The sequence below is a fragment of the Oncorhynchus kisutch genome, linkage group LG17 (assembly GCF_002021735.2).
Source record: "Oncorhynchus kisutch isolate 150728-3 linkage group LG17, Okis_V2, whole genome shotgun sequence".
NCBI classification, from domain to species: Eukaryota; Metazoa; Chordata; class Actinopteri; order Salmoniformes; family Salmonidae; genus Oncorhynchus; species Oncorhynchus kisutch.
Genome location: NC_034190.2, coordinates 25452349 through 25475294, shown reverse-complemented (window position 1 = coordinate 25475294; position 22946 = coordinate 25452349). Strand labels below are relative to the sequence as shown.

Genomic DNA, 22946 nt, shown 5'->3' with positions numbered 1-22946 from the left:
AAACCGAAACAGTACCGTGTGGCGACAAACACAGACACGGAAACAAACACCCACAAACAAACAGTGAAACCCAGGCTACCTAAGTATGATTCTTAATCAGAGACAACTAACGACACCTGCCTCTGATTGAGAACCATACTAGGCCGAAACACAGAAATCCCAAAATCATAGAAAAACAAACATAGACTGCCCACCCCAACTCACGCCCTGACCATACTAAATAACGACAAAACAAAGGAAAAAAAGGTCAGAACGTGACACTCCCTAAACTCTTAGAAAAATAAGCACTATCTAGAACCTAAAATAGTTATTCGGCTGTCCCCATAGGAGAACCCTTTAAAGAACCATTTTGGTTCCAGGTAGAACCATTTTGAGTTTCATTCAGAACCATTTCCACAGAGGGTACTACATGGAACCCATAAGGGTTCTACCTGGAACCCTTTTTTCTAAGAGTGTAGCTATTTCCCTCCCTCTATTCATCCTTTTGGTCCTCTTCTGCCCCTCCCTGCCCTTCTTTCTCTTCTTTATCTAAGAAGGATGGCAGCTCACAGCTCTGTCCATCTCGTTCCATCACTACTTACCTCTCCACCTTCACCTCCCTCCCTTGCTCTTTCACTACCCTCCCTCTCTCTCTCTTCTTCTTTATTTCCTCTCATACCTCACCTCCCTCCTTCCTGCCCTCCCTCCCTCTTTCCTTCCCATCCTCTTTCCTTCATTTCCCTTCCCCTCCCTCCCTCCCTCCCTACCTCCCTCCCTCCCTCCCTTTCCTTCTTTCTCTCCTCGTCATAGTCCAACAGGCAACATGGCTGGCACAGAGTGGGTGGCAGGGTGAAACACTCGCACATACACAGTAACACATGGCTGGCATAGAAGGGTTGACAGGGTGGCGCGAGTCGCACTGCCAGCTACAATGGTGGTATCTGTCCTCTTCCACACAGCACGGCACAGACACCACACACACACACATACAAACATACGCATACACATAACCGGTGCTCTAACAGTCATGCCAACAAGGTTGCTCTGCATGGTCTCGCCCTCTAAAGTACCCTTGTCTTAACAGTACTGAGTCCACTCAGAAGATGAATAGAGGGTGTCTTATACAGTTCCTCTCTTTTAGATTCATTCTTGTTTGCTTCATATAAACTTTGAAAAATATTCATACTCTGATGACAGTGACTGAACTAAAAAGTGTAATGTGTACCATGTTTGAACGCTACGCCATGAAGGCCTTTTAGTTTTTACTCATTTGAGAAGCACCAGGGTCCATGGAATGTTTCTGAAATGTGAGGTACTATCATCCTTTCCTTTGGCTTAAATCATTTTGAATCATTTTCCTGCTTGCATCCTCTGACAGGAACAGATTGTGGAAAGTGTCACCTAACTGTGAGCTGTGTTTGACGGCCAGTCAGGTTAAGCTTTAAAACATGTAGATTCATTGGACTAAAGTTTGCAGTAAATTGGATTAAAAGTAGAGTAGATGATCTTTGAACAAATAAAACTAAAACGCTAATGTTTCTTTGAATATGTAATTGCCTAACTCCCCACTACCTTTGCTGTGCTTACAAACATATACTATATTATACACATATTATTCAGCATACTTTATACCTATAATATGTCATTTTTATATATATATATATATGGCATTGAGATATTTAAAAAGGTGGCTCATTAATATATTTCCTCTGTCATTTTCACAATGTACATGACACCACAACACATGAGAACATGTCCGACCTTGGCAACATAGTGCGTCATAGTGTCAGAGAGGGGGGGGGGGGGGGTTGGTTCACTAGCCGGAACACAAGGCGGTTCCCCAGCCCCAATATTCATGCTCTAGTGTGAGCTGAGCCTGCACCATCGAGAGAGAGAGAGAGAGAGACAGAGAGAGAGAGAGAGAGAGAGAGAGAGAGAGAGAGAGAGAGAGAGAGAGAGAGAGAGAGAGAGAGAGAGAGAGAGAGAGAGAGAGAGAGAGAGAGAGAGAGAGAGAGAGAGAGAGAGAGAGAGAGAGAGAGAGAGAGAGAGAGAGAGAGAGAGAGAGAGAGAGAGAGAGAGAGAGAGAGAGAGAGAGAGAGAGAGAGAGAGAGAGAGAGAGAGAGAGAGAGAGAGAGAGAGAGAGAGAGAGAGAGAGAGAGAGAGAGAGAGAGGGAGATCTCAGGGAATTAGACCAAAAGGACAGCACACACTATAATTACTTAGGTATAAAAAAAAAGCTCAACTGGGCACCTAAAAGAGACAATGAATGAACTGTGAGAGAAAGCACGCTGCAAATTCTACGCCATTAAAAAACAAATTCAAATTGATGTAATTAATTGCACTTTATGGCAGCGAGGTGTGGGGTCCACTTGCAAACAAGATTTCACCCAATGGGACAAACACCTCAGACAAACACCTCAGACAGACAGACAGATAGACACCTCACACCAGCCCCACCCACTTTGCAATATCAATGGCGTGATAAAGAACCTGGGAGCTGCTGAAAAGACACACAGGTATCAGTTACCTAGCTTATGTTGTCTATGCTGACAGCAATGTATGTAGCTAAACCTCTGTGTTGTGATCATGTCATGTAATGCTTTGCTTGTGTGTTTGATGGGAGACAGTCAGACAGATTTCTCCAAGGGGATAATGTCTAGCTTCTCTAGCCTGGTTCCCGATCTGTTTCTGTTGTACGGGAGAGTGGGCTACGTTGGGTTGAGCCACACTTGCCTCTAGGAAACCATACATAAAATGTAGAATTTGACCAAATATTTAGGAAGAGTCTGAGAAGGAAGAAACCACATGGAAAAAGAGGTTAGCAAGGTCCAAAAAACAGATTTTCACCAAGTCAAAATAATTTATTGTGTTAGATAAATGTATTATGTTCGATAAATGTATTGTGTTAGACAAATGTATTGTATTAGAGGTATCATGATGTGTGTAACTCTAGTATAATAGTCACATGTACATGGTTGCAGATGTAATTACAGGGTACAATGAAATTCTTGAGCTCCGAACTCCAAAAATTCAGGACAAAGTGAAAATAACAATAAAATATCATATAAATAGATAATAATACAAATATAAATTATATTATATGAACTGTGCAGTTATGACATTATTCTGGCGAGCAAATTTAGTCTTCTAGGGCAACATACAATGACAAATGGCGAACTCCTAAATCCCCAAAATGAGGATTTGATACAAAATGTCCACTTGTGAGAAGGTGGGAATGGTCCGTGGACACTTAAGTGACGGGTATGACGAGCGTGTTTCATCTTGTTACCTCAGAGAGGACAGGAAACACACATGACTAGGTCTCTGAATATGTACATTTCTCAATTAAGGGGTTTGCATCTAACTCTTGTATAAAATGAATGAGTAAAGATGAAACTATTTGTGAAATGATGTAAGGTGATGTTAAAACATTAATGAAAGAGAATTGTATTGCCTTTAAAGTTTAACCAAGTCATTGGCCCGCCCCCTGGCGTCATGATCTGTTACAAATACCCCCCCCCCCCCCCCCCCCCCGAGGAAATCCTCTTCAGACCATGCATACCTCGATGGACACACGAGGGGGCATAGGTTGAATTTAGTCCACAAAAACCTTGTTTGAGTTTACAGTGGAGCCCCTAATCCCACTCTACATGCCTCAGATTCCTCCTTTGTCCCGCCCCCCACACATGCGATGACCTCACCCAGTATAACCAGCACATCCAGAGATGCAACCTCTCTTATCGTCACTCAGTGCCTGGGCTTACCTCCATTGTACCCGCACCCCACCATACCCCTGTCTGCACATTATGCCCTGAATCTATTCTATCACAACCCAGAAATCTGCTCCTATTAATTCTCTGTCCCCAATGCACTAGACGACCAGTTTTGAAAGCCTTTAGCCGTACCCTCATCCTACTCCTCCTCTGTTCCTTGGGTGATGTGGAGGTTAACCTAGGCCCTGTATATCCCCACGCACTCTCATTTGGTTTCATGCATTTTAACATCAGAAGCCTCCTCGCTAAGTTTGTTATACTAACTGCTTTAGCACACTCCACCAACCCTGATGTCCTTGCCGTGTCTGAATCCTGACTTAGGAAGGCCACCAAAAATTCTGAGATTTCCATACCCAACTACAACATTTTCCATCAAGATAGAACTGCCAAAGGGGGAGGAGTCGCAATCTACTGCAGAGATAGCCTGCAAAGTTCTGTCATACTATGCCCAAACAGTTCGAACTTCTAATTTGTTTTATGAATCTCTCCAGAAATAAGTCTCTCACTGTTGCCGCCTGTTATAGACCCCCCTCAGCTCCCAGCTGTGCCCTTGACACCATATGTGAAATGACTGCCCCTCATCTTTCTTCAAAGTTTGTTCTGTTAGTTGACCTAAACTGGGATATGCTTAACACCCCGGCAGTCGTACAATCTAAGCTAGATGCCCTCAATCTCACACAAATCATCAAGGAACCCACCAGGTACAACCCCAACATGGGCACCCTCATAGATATTATCCTGACCAACTTGCCCTCCAATTACACCTCTGCTGTTTTCAATCAGGATCTCAGCGTTCACTGCCTCATTGCCTGCATCCTCTATGGGTCCGCGGTCAAACGATCACTCCTCATCACTGTCAAACGCTCCCTAAAACACTTCTGCGAGCAGGCCTTTCTAATCGACCTGGCCCGGGTATCCTGGAAGGATATTGACCTCATTCCGCCAGTCGAGGACGCCTGGTCGTTCTTTAAAGTGCCTTCCTCACCATCTTAAATAAGCATGCCCCATTTAAAAAAAAGTTGAACTAAAAACATATATAGCCCTCGGTTCACTCCAGACCTGATTGCCATTGACCAGCACAAAAACATCCTGTTGCGGACTGCAATTGCATCGACTAGCTCCCGAAATATGCAACTGTTCAGGAAAGTCAGGAACCAATACACGCAGTCAATACACGCAAAGCAAAGGCTAGCTTTTTCAAACAGAAGTTTGCATCCTGTAGCTCTAACTCCAAAAAGATTTGGGACACTGTAAAGTCCATGGAGAACAAGAGCACTTCCTCTCAGCGGCCCACTGCTCTGCGGCTAGGTAACACGGTCACCGCCGATAAATCCATGATAATCGAACATTTCAATAAGCATTTCTCAATGGCTGGCCATGCTTTCCTCCTGGCTACCACAACCCCGGCCAACAGCTCCACCCCCCCCCCCCCCCCCGCAGCTACTCATTTGGTTTCATGCATTTTAACATCAGAAGCCTCCTCGCTAAGTTTGTTATACTAACTGCTTTAGCACACTCCACCAACCCTGATGTCCTTGCCGTGTCTGAATCCTGACTTAGGAAGGCCACCAAAAATTCTGAGATTTCCATACCCAACTACAACATTTTCCATCAAGATAGAACTGCCAAAGGGGGAGGAGTCGCAATCTACTGCAGAGATAGCCTGCAAAGTTCTGTCATACTATGCCCAAACAGTTCGAACTTCTAATTTGTTTTATGAATCTCTCCAGAAATAAGTCTCTCACTGTTGCCGCCTGTTATAGACCCCCCTCAGCTCCCAGCTGTGCCCTTGACACCATATGTGAAATGACTGCCCCTCATCTTTCTTCAAAGTTTGTTCTGTTAGTTGACCTAAACTGGGATATGCTTAACACCCCGGCAGTCGTACAATCTAAGCTAGATGCCCTCAATCTCACACAAATCATCAAGGAACCCACCAGGTACAACCCCAACATGGGCACCCTCATAGATATTATCCTGACCAACTTGCCCTCCAATTACACCTCTGCTGTTTTCAATCAGGATCTCAGCGTTCACTGCCTCATTGCCTGCATCCTCTATGGGTCCGCGGTCAAACGATCACTCCTCATCACTGTCAAACGCTCCCTAAAACACTTCTGCGAGCAGGCCTTTCTAATCGACCTGGCCCGGGTATCCTGGAAGGATATTGACCTCATTCCGCCAGTCGAGGACGCCTGGTCGTTCTTTAAAGTGCCTTCCTCACCATCTTAAATAAGCATGCCCCATTTAAAAAAAAGTTGAACTAAAAACATATATAGCCCTCGGTTCACTCCAGACCTGATTGCCATTGACCAGCACAAAAACATCCTGTTGCGGACTGCAATTGCATCGACTAGCTCCCGAAATATGCAACTGTTCAGGAAAGTCAGGAACCAATACACGCAGTCAATACACGCAAAGCAAAGGCTAGCTTTTTCAAACAGAAATTTGCATCCTGTAGCTCTAACTCCAAAAAGATTTGGGACACTGTAAAGTCCATGGAGAACAAGAGCACTTCCTCTCAGCGGCCCACTGCTCTGCGGCTAGGTAACACGGTCACCGCCGATAAATCCATGATAATCGAACATTTCAATAAGCATTTCTCAATGGCTGGCCATGCTTTCCTCCTGGCTACCACAACCCCGGCCAACAGCTCCACCCCCCCCCCCCCCCCCCGCAGCTACTTGCCCAAGCCTCCCCAGCTTCTCCTTCAAACAAATCCAGATAACAGATGTTCTGAAAGAGATGCAAACCCTGGACCTGTACAAATCAGCTGGGCTAGACAATCTGGACCCTCTCTTTCTAAAACAATCCGCCGCCAATGTTGCAACCCCTATTACCAGTCTGTTCAACCTCTCTTTCGTATTGTCCGAGATCCCTAAAGATTGGAAAGCTGCCGCGGTCATCCCCCTCTTCAAAGGGGGTGACACTCTAGACCCAAACTGTTATAGACCTATATCCATCCTGCTCTTGCCTCTCTAAAGCCCTTCTTTGGACACTGTGTTAACTAACCTCCAAACAAGCTTCAATGCCATACAACACTCCTTCTGTGGCCTCCAACTGCTCTTAAACGCTAGTAAAACCAAATGCATGCTTTTCAACAGTTCGCTGCCCGCACCCTCCCACCCGACTAGCATCACTACCTTGGACGGTTCTGACCTAGAATATGTGGACAAATACAAATACCTAGGTGTCTGGCTAGACTGTAAACTCTCCTTCCAGACTCATATTAAACATCTCCAATCCAAAATCAAATCTAGAATCAGCTTTCTATTTCACAACAAAGCCTCCTTCACTCACGCCGCCAAACTTACCCTAGACAAACTGACTATCCTACCAATCCTCAACTTCGGCGATGTCATCTACAAAACTGGAAATGGTTCAACTCTGAGACTATCAATCCCTACAGAATAAGAGCAAATTTTAGATACAAATTACTAGTTTGCAGCTAGAAATTGGGATGCAAAGACCAACAACCACCGAAACAACTATTCTATGAGAACATTTCTGAATGGTACTCTGAAGTATCCATTCTAACCACGAAAGACTTCAGGGAGGCAGAGAGAAAGACGATGATGAACTGACTCTCCAACAGAAAAACGGACGATTCCAACAGAGATCACGACGACGCACTGGGCGTAAATAGATATATATTGATTGCAATTATTCCTGAATGAGTGAGCGTTCATGTGCAAAGGATTAGCATTTCAGTTAATATAATTATCAACTGTGTAATGACTCCTTTTGTCTTTCCCGCCCTTTTCAGTCCACACCCACTTCCCTTTGTCCATCAAGCTGTTATATCGGCTTAGCCCACTAGGGAAGCTCCCCTATCATTTCCTTGTTACCATATCTACTTTTGTTTGTTTATGCATTTCTGTGATTATTTAGTTAATTAGTAAATAAATGATTAAGACAATTGATGTATGGATGATTCATAGTAAAGACTGGGTTTGTGCAGATAATCAACCATTTACGACATTTGGAAAGAGACTAACGTGAGGTAAAGAATAATTCATTCATTAGAAGACTAATTGAGCAGATATTAAAATATCTGAAGAGTTATATTAGAAGAAGATTGGGAGAATGTCATATGGTCAGATGAAACCAAAATATAACTTTTTGGTAAAAACTCAACTCGTCGTGTTTGGAGGACAAAGAATGCTGAGTTGCATCCGAAGAACACCATACCTACTGTGAAGCATGGGGGTGGAAGCATCATGCTTTGGGGATGTTTTTCTGAAAAGGGACCAGGACGACTGATCCGTGTAAAGGAAAGAATGAATGGGGCCATGTATCGTGAGATTTTGAGTGAAAACCTCCTTCCATCAGCAAGGGCATTGAAGATGAAACGTGGCTGGGTCTTTCAGCATGACAATGATCCCAAACACACCGCCCGGGCACCGAAGGTAATGGCTGGAGCAGAATCAGTGGAATGGTATCAAAACACCAAACACATGGTTTCCATGTGGATGATGGCATTCCATTTCCCCTGTCCCAGCCATTATTATGAGCCGTCTTCCTTTCAGGAGCCTCCTGTGAGATCCACTTCATTTTTTCATCCCCCTCCCCCTAATTAGGGACTCATTTAGATACATGTGTCAATACTTTCAAATACTTGAGATGTGGTTGGTTTAGCTTGACCAGCATGCAGGGAGCACTTTTAACATTATTCCATTGGGTCCATTTTACCTGGTGAGCTAAACCAATTGCACCCAACAGCAAGTATTTGATCATGTATCTGACCCAGGTATGAAGCTTAGATTAATACAAGACTAATGACCAGGCAACTATTTGATATCAGAGTTGTGTGTAACTACAGTAGAAAGTCACTAGTGGGAGCTGTTTGGGTGAAGATCTCACCTGATACTGTATGTTGTCTGGTTTCCTTATTCTCTGTCTCCATGGCTACAGCCCCTGAACTCCACTCCACTGTTCCGGTCAGAACATCTGACCTCTCCTCTGTTGTCATGGCAACCTGGCCACCATTACCTATCACCACCTAGGCTTCATGTCCAACAGGGGGAGAGACATGGTCAGCTACACTACTTACAATATTCAATACACAAAATAAAACAGATGGTTCTGGTCCTGGATGCTTATTGACTGATACTGTATTCCAAACTTGTGTATATATCCCAATGAAAATGTCAAGTTAATGGACATGTGTACGATATCACCAATTTAAAATGTTAAAATGGGAGAAAATAGGATTACTGGCTGACAAAATTTCCAATTGTTTTGCCGCAGACAACCTGAGATCTTTACAGCCCTCAGTGAGGGGTGTGTCTGGTCTCACCTTGTGAGGAGATGGGCGTGGTGAGTCCGCTGCCGTCAGGGGGGAAGCGTGTGTTGTTGATCAGTAGGTCAAACTTGGTGCTACAACACGTGTTGGTGCACAGAGTGCTGTGTTCATAGAAGTCTAGCTGACCTGAGTCCATCATCTTCCTGAAGGAGAGAGATTATTAGATAAAGGACAAGAGTGAAGAAAGACAGAGGGAAGAGAAGGGACACATCGTCTACATCAATCACCTCGGGTTGATTTTCCCCTCAGACCTGGGATCCTAACTGGCAACCCTCCAGTTTCTGGTCCACCTCTAACTTCTAAACTACCTGTAGATCAAATCGAATCAAATCAAATTGTATTTGTCACATACACATGGTTAGCAGATGTTAATGCGAGTGTAGCGAAATGCTTGTGCTTCTAGTTCCGACAATGCAGTAATAACGAACAAGTAATCTAACTAACAATTCCAAAAAACTACTGTCTTATACACAGTGTAAGGGGATAAAGAATATGTACATAAGGATATATGAATGAGTGATGGTACAGAGCAGCATAGGCAAGATACAGTAGGTGATATCGAGTACAGTATATACATATGAGATGAGTATGTAAACCAAGTGGCATAGTTAAAGTGGCTAGTGATACATGTATTACATAAGGATGCAGTCGATGATATAGAGTACAGTATCTACGTATGCATATGAGATGAATAATGTAGGGTAAGTAACATTATATAAGGTAGCATTGTTTAAAGTGGCTAGTGATATATTTACATCATTTCCCATCAATTCCCATTATTAAAGTGGCTGGAGTAGAGTCAGTGTCATTGACAGTGTGTTGGCAGTAGCCACTCAATGTTAGTGGTGGCTGTTTAACAGTCTGATGGCCTTGAGATAGAAGCTGTTTTTCAGTCTCTCGGTCCCAGCTTTGATGCACCTGTACTGAGATCTAATGATCTCAGATCTCTGCACAAGTGCTTAGGAGCTAGAGGGCAGGGGTTAATTATGGACTGGTCAACTCTACTCACCTGTGCATGACCCCTCCATCCAGATACTCCCTTCCTTCAGTGTAGCCTTCCCAGACATGTGGACAAACTGCTTGGAGACTAAATGTAATCTAAATGTGATTCTAAGTACAACAATCAATCATGAATGATTCATCTCAAAGGACATTGGTTATTTCAATTTAATGACTGCCTCAGGATCAGAGACTGAAGGACGCCTCGACCGCTGCCATCTCTGATGACACATAACTCCACGCCAACAGTGGCATATCAACTAGAGTCATATCTGCCATCCAATCCCCACAAGATTACATTTTTACTACATAATGAAAAATTAATGAATGAAATTCAAATCTCTTATCCCTTGAAGCTCTTTCACTGCTTTCACATTTCAGTGCCCACCAAATTGTGAATCTACTGTAGGTTTATTGAAAAACTTAAAATAACCATCAACTGAATCAGCCCAATATATATATATATATTACCTTTATTTATCTAGGCAAGTCAGTTAAGAACAAATTCTTATTTTCAATGACGGCCTAGGAACAGTGGGTTAACTGCCTGTTCAGGGGCAGAACGACAGATTTGTACCTTGTCAGCTCGGGGGTAGGAACTTGCAACCTTCCCGTTACTAGTCCAACGCTCTAACCACTAGGCTACCCTGCCGCCCCATATACACTGGAAAGCTTGGACAAATGTAGAACTAACCCGCTGTATTAAACTCATCAAAGGCAGGAGAGGAGAAGAAGAGAGGAGGAAGTAGAGGACATGAGGAACATAGTTAAAGACTCAATGATTTAAAGAAGGTCATAGAGACTCAGAGCAACAGATCTGAGATCAGAGACTACTGGATCACAGGGGCAAAGAGAATGGACCAATGGAGAGGAAGATGACAGAACTACAAGACAAACAAGAGCCTGTGCTATGCGTAGTAATGGTGGTGCCAGAATGGAGGAAATACCCGTCCACTGGCTGGCCATCTGGGCAGGGTGGGCAGGGTCAGAGGGACCCCTGAGTGGTGGGCAGAGCTTCTATTATCAGTCTTACAGACAGGACAGCATGGGGAGCCAGTGAGCCTGAAACGTGTGTGTGTGTGTGTGTGTGTGTGTGTGTGTGTGTGTGTGTGTGTGTGTGTGTGTGTGTGTGTGTGTGTGTGTGTGTGTGTCTATCTGTCAAGGTGTGCATGTGCACATACATACATAAATGTACCCATACAACCATCACTCTTTCCCAAGTGGCACAGTGGTCTAACACACTGCATCTCAGTACTTGAGGTGTCACTACAGGCACCCTGGTTCAAATCCAGGCTGTATCACAACCAACTGTGATTGGGAGTCTGATACGGCACCGAGCTACTGGGCCAGTGTGGGCTGTCATTGTACCTAAGAATTTGTTCTTAACTGAATTGCCTAGTTAAATAAAGGTTAAAAAAAATGTGTTAACCAAGACATGAAACTTTATGACTGGGTAATATCTAGGTACTATCCACTATATATTTTAATGGACCCAATCTAAAGTACTGGCTGTCCCCTTGTGAGTCGCTGCTCTGTGTGCTTGTGTGTGTGTACCTACAGTTGAAGTTGGAAGTTTACATACACCTTAGCCAAATACATTTAAACTCAGTTTTTCACAATTCCTGACATTTAATTGTTTTAGGTCAGTTAGAATCACCACTTTATTATAAGAATGTGAAATGTGAGAATAATAGTAGAGAGAATTATTTATTTAAGCTTTTATTTCTTTCATCACATTCCCAGTGGGTCAAAAGTTTATATATACTCAATTAGAATTTGGTAGCATTGCCTTTAAATGGTTTAACTTGGGTCAAACGTTTTGGGTAGCCTTCCACAAGCTTCCCACAATAAGTTGGGTGACAGAGCTGACAGAGCTGATGTAACCGAGTCAGGTTTGTCGGCCTCCTAAGCTCGCACACACTTTTTCAAGTCTGCCCACAAATGTTCTATTTGATTGAGGTCAGGGCTTTGTGATGGCCACTCCAATACCTTGACTTTGATGTCTTAAGCCATTTTGTCATAACTTTGGAAGTATGCTTAGGGTCATTGTCCATTTGGAAGACCCATTTGCGACCAAGCTTTAACTTCCTGACTAATGTCTTGAGATGTTGCTTCAATATATCCACATTATTTTCCTCCCTCATGATGCCAATCTATTTTGTGAAGTGCACCAGTCCCTCCTGCAGCAAAGCACCCCCACAACATTATACTGTCACCCCCGTGCTTCATGGTTGGGATGGCGTTCTTTGGCTTGCAAAGGGGGAGCCCTTTTTCCTCCAAACATAACAATGGTCATTATGACCAGAGGACATTTCTCCAAAAAGTACGACCTTTGTCCCCATGTGCAGTTACAAACCATAGTCTGTCTTTTATAGGGTGGTTTTGGAGCAGTGGTTTTGGAGCAGGGGCTTCTTCCTTGCTGAGCGGCCTTTCAGGTTATGTCGATATAGGACTTGTTTTACTGTGGATATAGATACTTTTGTACCTGTTTCCTCCAGCATCTTCACAAGGTTTTTTGCTGTTGTTCTGGGATTGATTTGCACTTTTCGCACCAAAGTACGTTCATCACTAGGAGACAGAACGCATCTCCTTCCTGAGCGGTATGACGGCTGCGTGGTCCCATGGTGTTTATACTGGCGTACTATCGTTTGTACAGATGAACGTGGTGCCTTCAGGTGTTTGAAAAATGTTCCCAAGGATGAACCAGACTTGTGGAGGTCTACAATTTATTTCTGAGGTATTGGCAGATTTCTTTAGATTTTCCCATGATGTCACGCAAAGAGGCACTGAGTTTGAAGGTAGACGTTGAAATACATCTACAGGTACACCTCCAATTGACTCAAATGATGTCAATTAGCCTATCAGAAACTTTGAAAGCCATGACATAATTTTCTGGAATTTTCCAAGCTGTTTAAAGGCACGGTCAACTCAGTGTATGTAAACTTCTGACCCACTGGAATTGTGATGCAGTGAATTATAAGTTAAATAATCTGTCTGTAAACAATTGTTGGAAAAATTACTTACACAAAGTAGATGTCCGAACAAACTTGCCAAAACTATAGTTTGTTAACTTCTGGAATGTTTGAAAAATGAGTTTTAACCTAAGTGTATGTAAACTTCGGACTTCAACTGTATATATTTTAAGCAGACCACCAGAGTCCCTGTGCCCAAGGAAGCTAAGGTAACCTGTCTAAATGATTACCGCCTCATAGCACTCACGTCGGTAGCCATGAAGTGCTTTGAAAGGCTTGTCATTGCTCACATCAACAGCATGCACACGGATACCCTAGACCCACTCCAATTTGCATACCGCCCCAACAGATCCACAGATGACGCAATCTCAATCACACTCCACACTGCCCTTTCCCACCTGGACAAAAGGAACACCTGTGTGAGAATGCTGTTTATTGACTACAGCTCAGCATTCAACACCATAGTGCCCACGAAGCTCATCACTAAGCTAAGGACCCTGGGACTAAACACCTCCCTCTGCAACTGGATCCTGGACATAATGACGGGCTGCCCCCAGGTAGTAAGGGTAGGCAACAATACGTCTACGTCTATAGGGAGGAGGTCAGAGACGTGGCGGTGTGGTGCCAGGACAACAACCTCTCTCTCAATGAGCAAGACAAAGGACCTGATCATGGACTACAGGAAAAGGCAGGCCCAACAGGCCCCCATTAACATCAATGGGCTGTAGTGAAGCGGGTCGAGAGCTTCAAGTTCCTTGGTGTCCACATCACCAACGATCTATCATGGTCCAAACACATCAAGACAGTCGTGAATAGGGCATGACAAAACATTTTCCCCCTCAGGAAACTGAAAAGATTTGGCATGGGTCCCCAGATCCTCAAAAAGTTCTACAGCTGCTCAAATCGAAAGCATCCTGACCGGTTGCATCAAAGCCTGGTATAGCAACTGCTCGGCATCTGACCATAAGGTGCTACAGAGGGTAGTGCGTACGGCCCAGTACATCACTGGGTCCAAGCTTCCTGTAATATAGAACCTATAAAATAGGTGGTGTCAGAGGAAACCCCATAACATTTTTAGAGACTCCAGTCACCCAAGTCATAGACTGTTTTCTCTGCTACCACATGGCAAGTGTTACCGGAGCGTCAAGTCTAGGACCAAAAGGCTCCTTAACAGCTTCTACCGCCAAGCCATAAGACTGCTGAACAATTCATAAAATGGCCACCGGACTATTAAATTGACCCCCCCTCCATTTGTTTTGTACACTGCTGCTATTCGCTGTTTATTATCTATGCACAGTCACCCCTACCTACATGCACAAATGACCTCTAACCTGTACCCCAGCACACTGACTCGGTACCGGTACCCCCTTTATATAGCCTCATCATTGTTATGTTATTGTGTTACTTTTTATTATTTTTTACTTTAGTTTATTTGGTAAATATTTTCTTAACTTTTATTGAACTGCACTATAAACGGGAATGTGTTCTCAGTCAACTTAACTGGTAAAATAAGGGTAAATAACAAGATATTGGAGTTGTGTGTGTGCATGTGTGTTGTGTGCTTGGCTGCCATCAGCCACCTTCTCAATTTATCGATGTCCTTTGGGGTTCACTGTGCCTGTGTGTGGTGAAGCTGAAGGATCGAGGTGAAGAATGATCCATTTAACATTGAGGAATACATGCAGTTTAATCAGCCATACTCCGTGTTGCTTTACTGGTCAATCCCTCTGTGTTCTAGTCTTATTTACTCGTTTTCTGGCAGTGTGGATTATTGGGAGGTGGGGCAAGAATTCGTTTTTAGAAGAGGTGTAACTTACTTTTTCAGCTTCACTCCAGTTTGGGTTTCATTTACAATGTTGGTGCCTCAGCGATGAGAGGGTCTTTAAAAATATTTTATTTAGTTGGCATTATCATGTAGGAAGATTAAAACAAGGCAAACACATGGGCTACAGCTTAGTTTAATATGGGATGTACTTATCAGGTTCACCTAAATGATCACACCACAGTGTTCTAGGTCAGACGTTTGTTAATCATTCCTGCCTCCATGGCAAGATCAATGACAATAAATGTCTACCTGCACATTCATCCGTGTGTGGGTATTTTTTCTATACTACATTATTGTTGAGCACCCCTCCTATTTTCCATTGTTTGCTGAAGCGCAGAGGCCTATCTGATGTGTATGACATGTCACCCAGAATTATATGGTATTTGATTAGGTTATCAGTAGACTTCTCCACCAGCCAGATGACCCACATTAGCCTGATGAAACAATGCTTAGATCAACCAATATTTGCAGAAGATACTGTACATTCATGTACAATTGCAAAATGTTATATTATCTTGAATATTTTGCAATAGTAAAAGGACATAATTGAGTGATAATGCCCGAGAAGCCAGTGTTTGGCTTCGAGGGCATAATAACTTTTATACAACGGGTTACCAACATATCTAAATAATGATTTACACATTGTCATTAAAAATGTTATTTTGATGAATTAATTCATAGTATTTCATCCTTCCACAAGATACAGTCCGGACGCAAATCTAGGGTTGCTACACAAGCCGGCTGGTCGTTTCTTCTATCGGTTTGGTTGCCAGACTCAACTCAGTCGGTCTTATCCCTTGCTTGCTAGCTAGCCAACTATGGCTAACTTACAGTCACATCAAACAGTGCTGCCAGAATAACAACAAAGAAGATGCATTTGTTTAAGCTGTTTTCTAGTGACATTTATTTGGATACATCCGTAACAATTTTATTTTTATTTCACCTTTATTTAACCAGGTAGGCTAGTTGAGAACAAGTTCTCATTTGCAACTGCGACCTGGCCAAGATAAAGCATAGCAGTGTGAACAGACAACACAGAGTTACACATAGAGTAAACAATTAACAAGTCAATAACACAGTAGGAAAAAAAGGGGAGTCTATATACATTGTGTGCAAAAAGGCATGAGGAGGTAGGCGAATAATTACAATTTTGCAGATTAACACTGGAGTGATAAATGATCAGATGGTCATGTACAGGTAGAGATATTGGTGTGCAAAAGAGCAGAAAAGTAAATAAATAAAAACAGTATGGGGATGAGGTAGGTGAAAATGGGTAGGCTATTTACCAATAGACTATGTACAGCTGCAGCGATCGGTTAGCTGCTCAGATAGCAGATGTTTGAAGTTGGTGAGGGAGATAAAAGTCTCCAACTTCAGCGATTTTTGCAATTCGTTCCAGTCACAGGCAGCAGAGTACTGGAACGAAAGGCGGCCAAATGAGGTGTTGGCTTTAGGGATGATCAGTGAGATACACCTGCTGGAGCGAGTGCTACGGATGGGTGTTGCCATCGTGACCAGTGAACTGAGATAAGGCGGAGCTTTACCTAGCATGGACTTGTAGATGACCTGGAGTCAGTGGGTCTGGCGACGAATATGTAGCGAGGGCCAGCCGACTAGAGCATACAAGTCGCAATGAGCTAAGGATAAGCGATTTCGCCTGGCATAGAAAATGTGGTCTCTCATCATGACGCTGTTGTTCAGAGAAGCTAGCCAACCACAGAGCTAACACAATCACTTCAAACTGAAGCTCAAAAGACTGCAAACTAGCTGAACTTTGTTTTGTTTTACATGTTTTCTATCAATATTTCTTTGTATATATCCATAAAAATGATGCCGATTCATGATTTCGACTGGCTGAGAAACGCTGCCTGTCTCATCCCGACAAGTTCATTACTATGCGACAACTGAAGGTCAAATTTGAATATTGAAACAATGTTGCAAATGTCGGAGACAGACAGCAAGGTTTATGCAAATCTCCGCTGTTGAAAACAAAACGTTTGTCTTTTAGACTATGTCTACATGCTTTTTATAGAGTCGATCAAGTTAATAAATTGCCTTGCTGGGCTGATAAGACAGTGGACTGCGCAGACAGATGGAACAAAGTAACTAGGCATTTTAACACCATAGAATTTGTCGGTAGTATCTTGTGGAATAGACACCGGCTGGAAGGCGGTTTCAACCAATTAGCATTCAGGATTAGACACACCCGTTGTATAATGGGCAAATATTGGTTGACCTAAGCATTGTTTCGCCAGACTAATTTGTATCTGGCTGGTGGATAAGTCTACTGATGAACTAATCAAATACCATATCATTTTCCTTGACTGTGTGGATTGTTGGGACGTGGGGTAATAATTCATTTTTAGAAGAAGTGTAACTTACTTCACTCCAATAAACACATCAGATGGAGAATAGCACAGCACTATAATATATTTACAATTTTCTACAATGAAGACATCAAGACTATGAAATAACACATATGGAATCATGTAGTAACCAAAAAAGTGTTAAACAAATCAAAATATATTTTATAATTGAGATTCTTTAAAGTAGCCACCCTTTGCTTTGATGACAGCTTTGCACACTCTTGGCATTCTCTCAACCAGCTCAAATAAATGTTTCACAGACATCTCAACATCAACTGTTCAGAGGAGACTGCGTAAATCAGTCCTTCTTGGTCAAATTGATGCAAAGAGACTACTACTAAAGGAAACCACGAAGAAGAAGAGACTTGCTTGGCCCAAGAAACATGAGCAATGGACATTAGACCGGTGGAAATCTGTCCTTTGGTCTGATGTGAGATTTTTGGTTTCAACCGCCGTGTCTTTGTGAGATGCAGAGTAGGTGATCGGATGAGTGGTTCCCACCGTGAAGCATGGAGGAGCGGGTGTGATAGTGTGGGGTGCTTTTCAAGTGACACTGTCTGTGATTTATTTAGAATTCAAGTTACACTTAACCAGCATGGTTAACCAGCATGGCTACCACAGCAACAATACGCCATCTCATCATGTTTGCACTGACCCAAAACACATCTATTTGACCAAGAAGGAGAGTGATGGAGTGCTGCATCAGATGACCTGGCCTCCAATCACCCAACCTTAATCCAATTGAGATGGTTTGGGATGAGTTGGACCACAGAATGAAGGAAAAGCAGCCAACAAGTGTTCAGCATATGTGGGAACTCCTTCAAGACTGTTGGAAAAGCATTCCAGGTGACTACCTCAAGAAGTATTCAGACCCCTTGATTTTTTCCACATTTTGTTAAAGTTACCGCCTTATTCTAAAATGGATTAAATAATTGTTTTCGCTCATTAATCTACATACAATACCCCATAATGACAAAGTGAAAACAGAAATACCTTCTTTTCATAAGTATTCAGACCCTTTGATATGAGACTCGAAATTGACATCAGGTGCATTCTGTTTCAAATTGATCATCGCTGACATGTTTCTATAACTTGATTTCGAGTCCACTTGTGATAAATTCAATTAATTGGACATGATTTGGAAAGGCACACACCTGTCTATATATGGTCCCACAATTGAAAGGTCATGACAAAGCAAAAACTAAGCCATGAGGTCGAAGGAATTGTCTGTAGAGCTCAGAGACACAGATCTGGGGAAGGGTACCAACAAATTTCTGCAGCATTGAAGGTCCCCAGAAACACAGTGGTCTCCAACATTATTAAATGGAAGAAGTTTGAAACCACCAATACTCTTCCTAGAGCTAGCCTCCCGGCCAAACTGAGCAATCAGGGGAGAAGGGCCTTGGTCAGGGAGGTGACCAAGAACTCAATGGTCACTCTGACAGAGCTCGAAAGTTCCTCTGTGGAGATGGGAGAACCTTCCAGAAGGACAGCCATCTCTGCAGCACTCCACCAATCAGGCCTTTATGGTTGTGGCCAGATGGAAGCCACTCCTCAGTAAAAACAGCAACATTGAAGCATGCATGAGAACACCAGCTGTTGCTGTAACAGTGTGACCACGCTCTCCATAGCTGATGTGAGTTAGATGTTTAAACAGATGGATTACCAGGACGTGTACTCTGAGCCTGCGCTGACCAACTGGCAAGTGTCTTCACTGACATTTTCAACCTGTTCCTGACCGAGTTGGTAATACCTACATATTTCAAGCAGACCACCATAGTCCCTGTGCCCAAGAACACCAAGGTAACCAGCCTAAACCACCTGACCCGTATCACTCATGTCTGTAGCCATGAAGTGCTTTGAAAGGCTGGTCATGGCTCACATCAACACCGTCATCCCAGAAACCCTAGACCCACTCCAATTTGCATACCACCCCAACAAATCCACAGATGAAGCAATCTCTATTGCACTCCACACTGCCCTTTCGCACCTGCACAAAAGGAACACCTCCGTGAGAATGCTGTTCATTGACTACAGCTCAGGGTTCAACACCATAGTTCGTGGGCAAGCACATATCCAACACCATCATTAAGTTTCCCGACGACACAACAGTGGTAGGCCTGATCACCAACAAAACAGCCTATAGGGAGGAGGCCAGAGACCTGGCAGTGTGGTGCAGAGACAACAACCTCTCCCTCAACGTGATCAAGACAAAGGAGCTGATCGTGGACTACATCGACAGGGCTGTAGTGGAGCAGGTCGAGAGCTTCAAATTCCTTGGTGTCCACATCACCAACAAACTATCATGGTCCGATCACACAAACAGTTGAGAAGAGGGCAAAACAACCCCTATTCCCCCTCAAGAGACTGATAAGATTTGGCATGGGTCCTCAGATCCTCAAAAAGTTCTACAGCTGCACCATCGAGAGCATCCTGGCTGGTTGCATCACCGCCTGGTATGGCAACTGCTCGGCATCCAACCGCAAGGTGCAACAGAGGGTAGTGCGTATGGCCCAGTACATCACTGGGGCAATGCTTCCTCCCATCCTGGGCCTCTATACCAGACAGTGTCAAAGACTCCAGCCACCCTAGTTATAGACTGTTCTCTCTGCTACCACACGAAACGGCAAGTGGTACTGGAGCATCAACTCTAGGTCCAAAAGGCTCCTTAATTAACAGCTTCTACCCCTAAGCCATAAGACTGCTGCACAGTTAATCAAATGACTACCTGGACTATTTGCATTGACCCTTTGTTTTTTTACACTGCTGCTACTCGCTGTTTTTTATCTATGCATAGTCACTTTACCCCTACCTACATGTACATATACCTCAATTAACTTGACTAACCTGTACCCTCGCACATTGACTCGGTACTGGTACCCCCTATTTGTAGCCTCTTTATTTTTATTGATTTTCTTAATTTCTTTTTACTTTAGTTTAATTGGAAAATATTTGCATATCTCTTATTTTTCTTAAAACTGCATTGTTGGTTAAGGGCTCGTAAGTAAACATTTCACGGTAAGGTGTTGTATTCGACGCATGTGACAGATTCCAAGAACACAGGAGGAGATGTTACTATCTTTTGTGCAAGCACTTCCAAGAGTTCATGAACAGTGAGCCTGGGGAAATTTGGGGAGCGCATCATCAGTAGTGTACCTTTGGTTCCTAGGGTGTTTTGGCCTTTCACACTATACACCCTCCCCAAAGGCGGCCAGCAACAGGGTGATCAATCCTACGCTTGCGTCCTATTCCCAATTATTCATAGGAGTTGCCTTGTTGTTGATAGCCAACATCCCATGGGACTATGCATGGCAGGGGCGTCCTCCTCCCTGAGTCAAGCATTGTTGACCGCATATCTCCTGGCCCTCTCACTTCGCGGCCCAGCTGGGGTCTTTCCTCTTCATCCAGAGCCACTGACTGCTGCCTTCTGTCGCCTCCGATACAGCTTTGATTGCCGAACGCTGGCTCTGGCCCTTAATTCCCAAGTCTCTAAGCAGTCTGGTTGTAGATGTTGCCACAAAACCTCTGCAGCCCACCTCCACTGGTCGGACTTCTGTGTTCCAGCCATGATGCCGTGCTTCGGCAGCTAGATCGGCATAGCGCAGATGTTTTCGCTCATAAGCCTCATCTACTGAGTCCTCCCAGGGTACTGTGAGCTCAATGATGAAGACCTTCTTGAGCGAACGGGACCAGAGCACCATGTCAGGTCTTAGGGTGGTGGTTGTGATCTCCGGAGGAAACACAAGTTGCCGGCCAATGTCAGCTAGCATTTTCCAGTCGCGGGCCAAGCGCAGCTGGTCTCGCTCTAATGGTGTAGAGCCGCTCTTCGGTGGTTTAGCCCCTTCGAGGACAAAGGTTGTCCGTAAGGGGTGTGATGCTGCTGGGGGTGGTAGGGAGTTGGTGGCAGCTCGCTTGTCCTCCAGGGCAGACGCAAGGTTTTTAAGGACTTGGTTGTGACGCCAAGTGTAGCGTCCTTGGGTGAGGCTTGTTTTACACCCTGTGAGAATGTGCCTGAGGTTAGCTGGCATGATCTTCCCCATACCATTGGTGAATACCAAGGACGTCATATGTTGCTCTGATGGAAAAGTTCAACCGCCTCGCTTCCATGGCCCACAGACCCTTCCAGCTGATCTTCATCTTCTCCACACTGTCCCATCGAGTCCACTGTCCCTGTTTGGCAAGAGAGACTGCCTTGGCCCACCTTGCAGCCTCCTCCTGATGGCGTACTTCCTGCACTACCATCTTCCGCCGTTCTGGTGCAGTGGCCTTACTCCAAGCAGCACGGCTAGTTAGCCCAAGGCCTCCTCTCCCTTGCTGAACATGACCCACAATGTCAGCATGTCTGAGGGCTGCTGTTGCCTCCTGGACTGCTTTTCCTGGCCTCCATTTGCGCCCAGTTGCCAAGGTCTGCGCGTTGTTGCTCACCACTGGGTCTCGAGATTCATTCAGTGTCATCTGCAGCCTGGTTTTTGCACACTTGAATTCCTCTGTTAGACTGGTGAGGGGCAGCTTGAGGACACCATCTCCATAGAGGCCTATGGTGGTAAGGCATCGTGGAACTCCGAGCCACTTCTTTAAGTAGCCTGTGACTCCTCTTTCCATCTTCTCCACTGTTGAGATTGGAACCTCATACACTGCTAGGGGCCACAACACACGGGGTAGGAGACCAAACTGCAGACACCAGGCCTTTAACTTTCCAGGTAGCTGGGTGTTGTCGATGGACTGTAGGCTACTACTGATGTCTTTGCGCAGCTGTTGCACCTGGTCTTTGTCCTTCGGGTTTGCATCATACCACCTTCCAAGGCTTTTTACCGGCTGCTCAGACACTGTTGTGATTTGGTCATCTCCGATGAAGAATTTCAGGTCAGAGAGTACTCCCTTCACAATCGAGATGCTGCATGACTTGGATGGTTTAATCTTCATACGGGCCCAGCTGATGTTCTCCTCAAGTTTTCTGAGCAGTCTCCTGGTGCATGGGACAGTGGTGGTCAATGTTGTAATGTCGTCCATGTAGGCTCTGAGTGGAGGGAGGCGGAAACCAGAGTCGACTCGCTGTCCACCAGCAACCCATTTTGAGGATCTGATGATAACCTCCATTGCCATTATGAATGCCAACAGAGAAATGGTATATCCCGCCATTATACCTACATTCAGGCACTGCCATGAGGTGGTGAACTCTGAGATGGTGAAGCAGAACTGCAGATCCTGGAAGTACGACTTCACCAGGGTTGTGATGTTGTCCGGTATGTGGAAAAATCTGAAGGCAGACCACAGGAGTTCATGGGGCACAGAGCCAAATGCATTGGCGAGGTCGAGGAAGACTACTTGGAGGTCCCTTTTCTCCACCTTGGCCATTTGGATCTGGCAGAGGACCCTGAAATTCCTGCCTTCTGTACAGATGTATCGACGTACACATTCCTTTGCAGGTACTCGGCCATCCTCTGGGCAATGACCCTAAAGAAGATTTTACCCTCGACATTCAGTAAGGAGATGGGGCGGAATTGGCGGATGTTCAATGCATACTTCTCCTTAGGGATCAGGACGCTGCCTGCCCTACGCCACACTTTGGGTATTATCTTGTTTTGTCAAGCTGTTCTCATAAGCCTCCAGAGGAACCTGAGGATGTCTGGTGCGTTCTTATACACTTTGTACGGGACTCCATTTGGCCCCGGGGCTGATGCTGTTCTTGCCCGTCGAACTGTGTTTTCCACCTCTTTCCATGTCGGA

General features: G+C 44.3%; 1 pseudogene; it reads right to left on the bottom strand.

Moving 5' to 3' along the window:
* LOC109908654 (intelectin-like) overlaps positions 1-22574 on the bottom strand; it is a 59738-nt pseudogene extending 37164 nt beyond the window's left edge.
* Between the last annotated feature and the right edge of the window lie 372 nt (positions 22575-22946).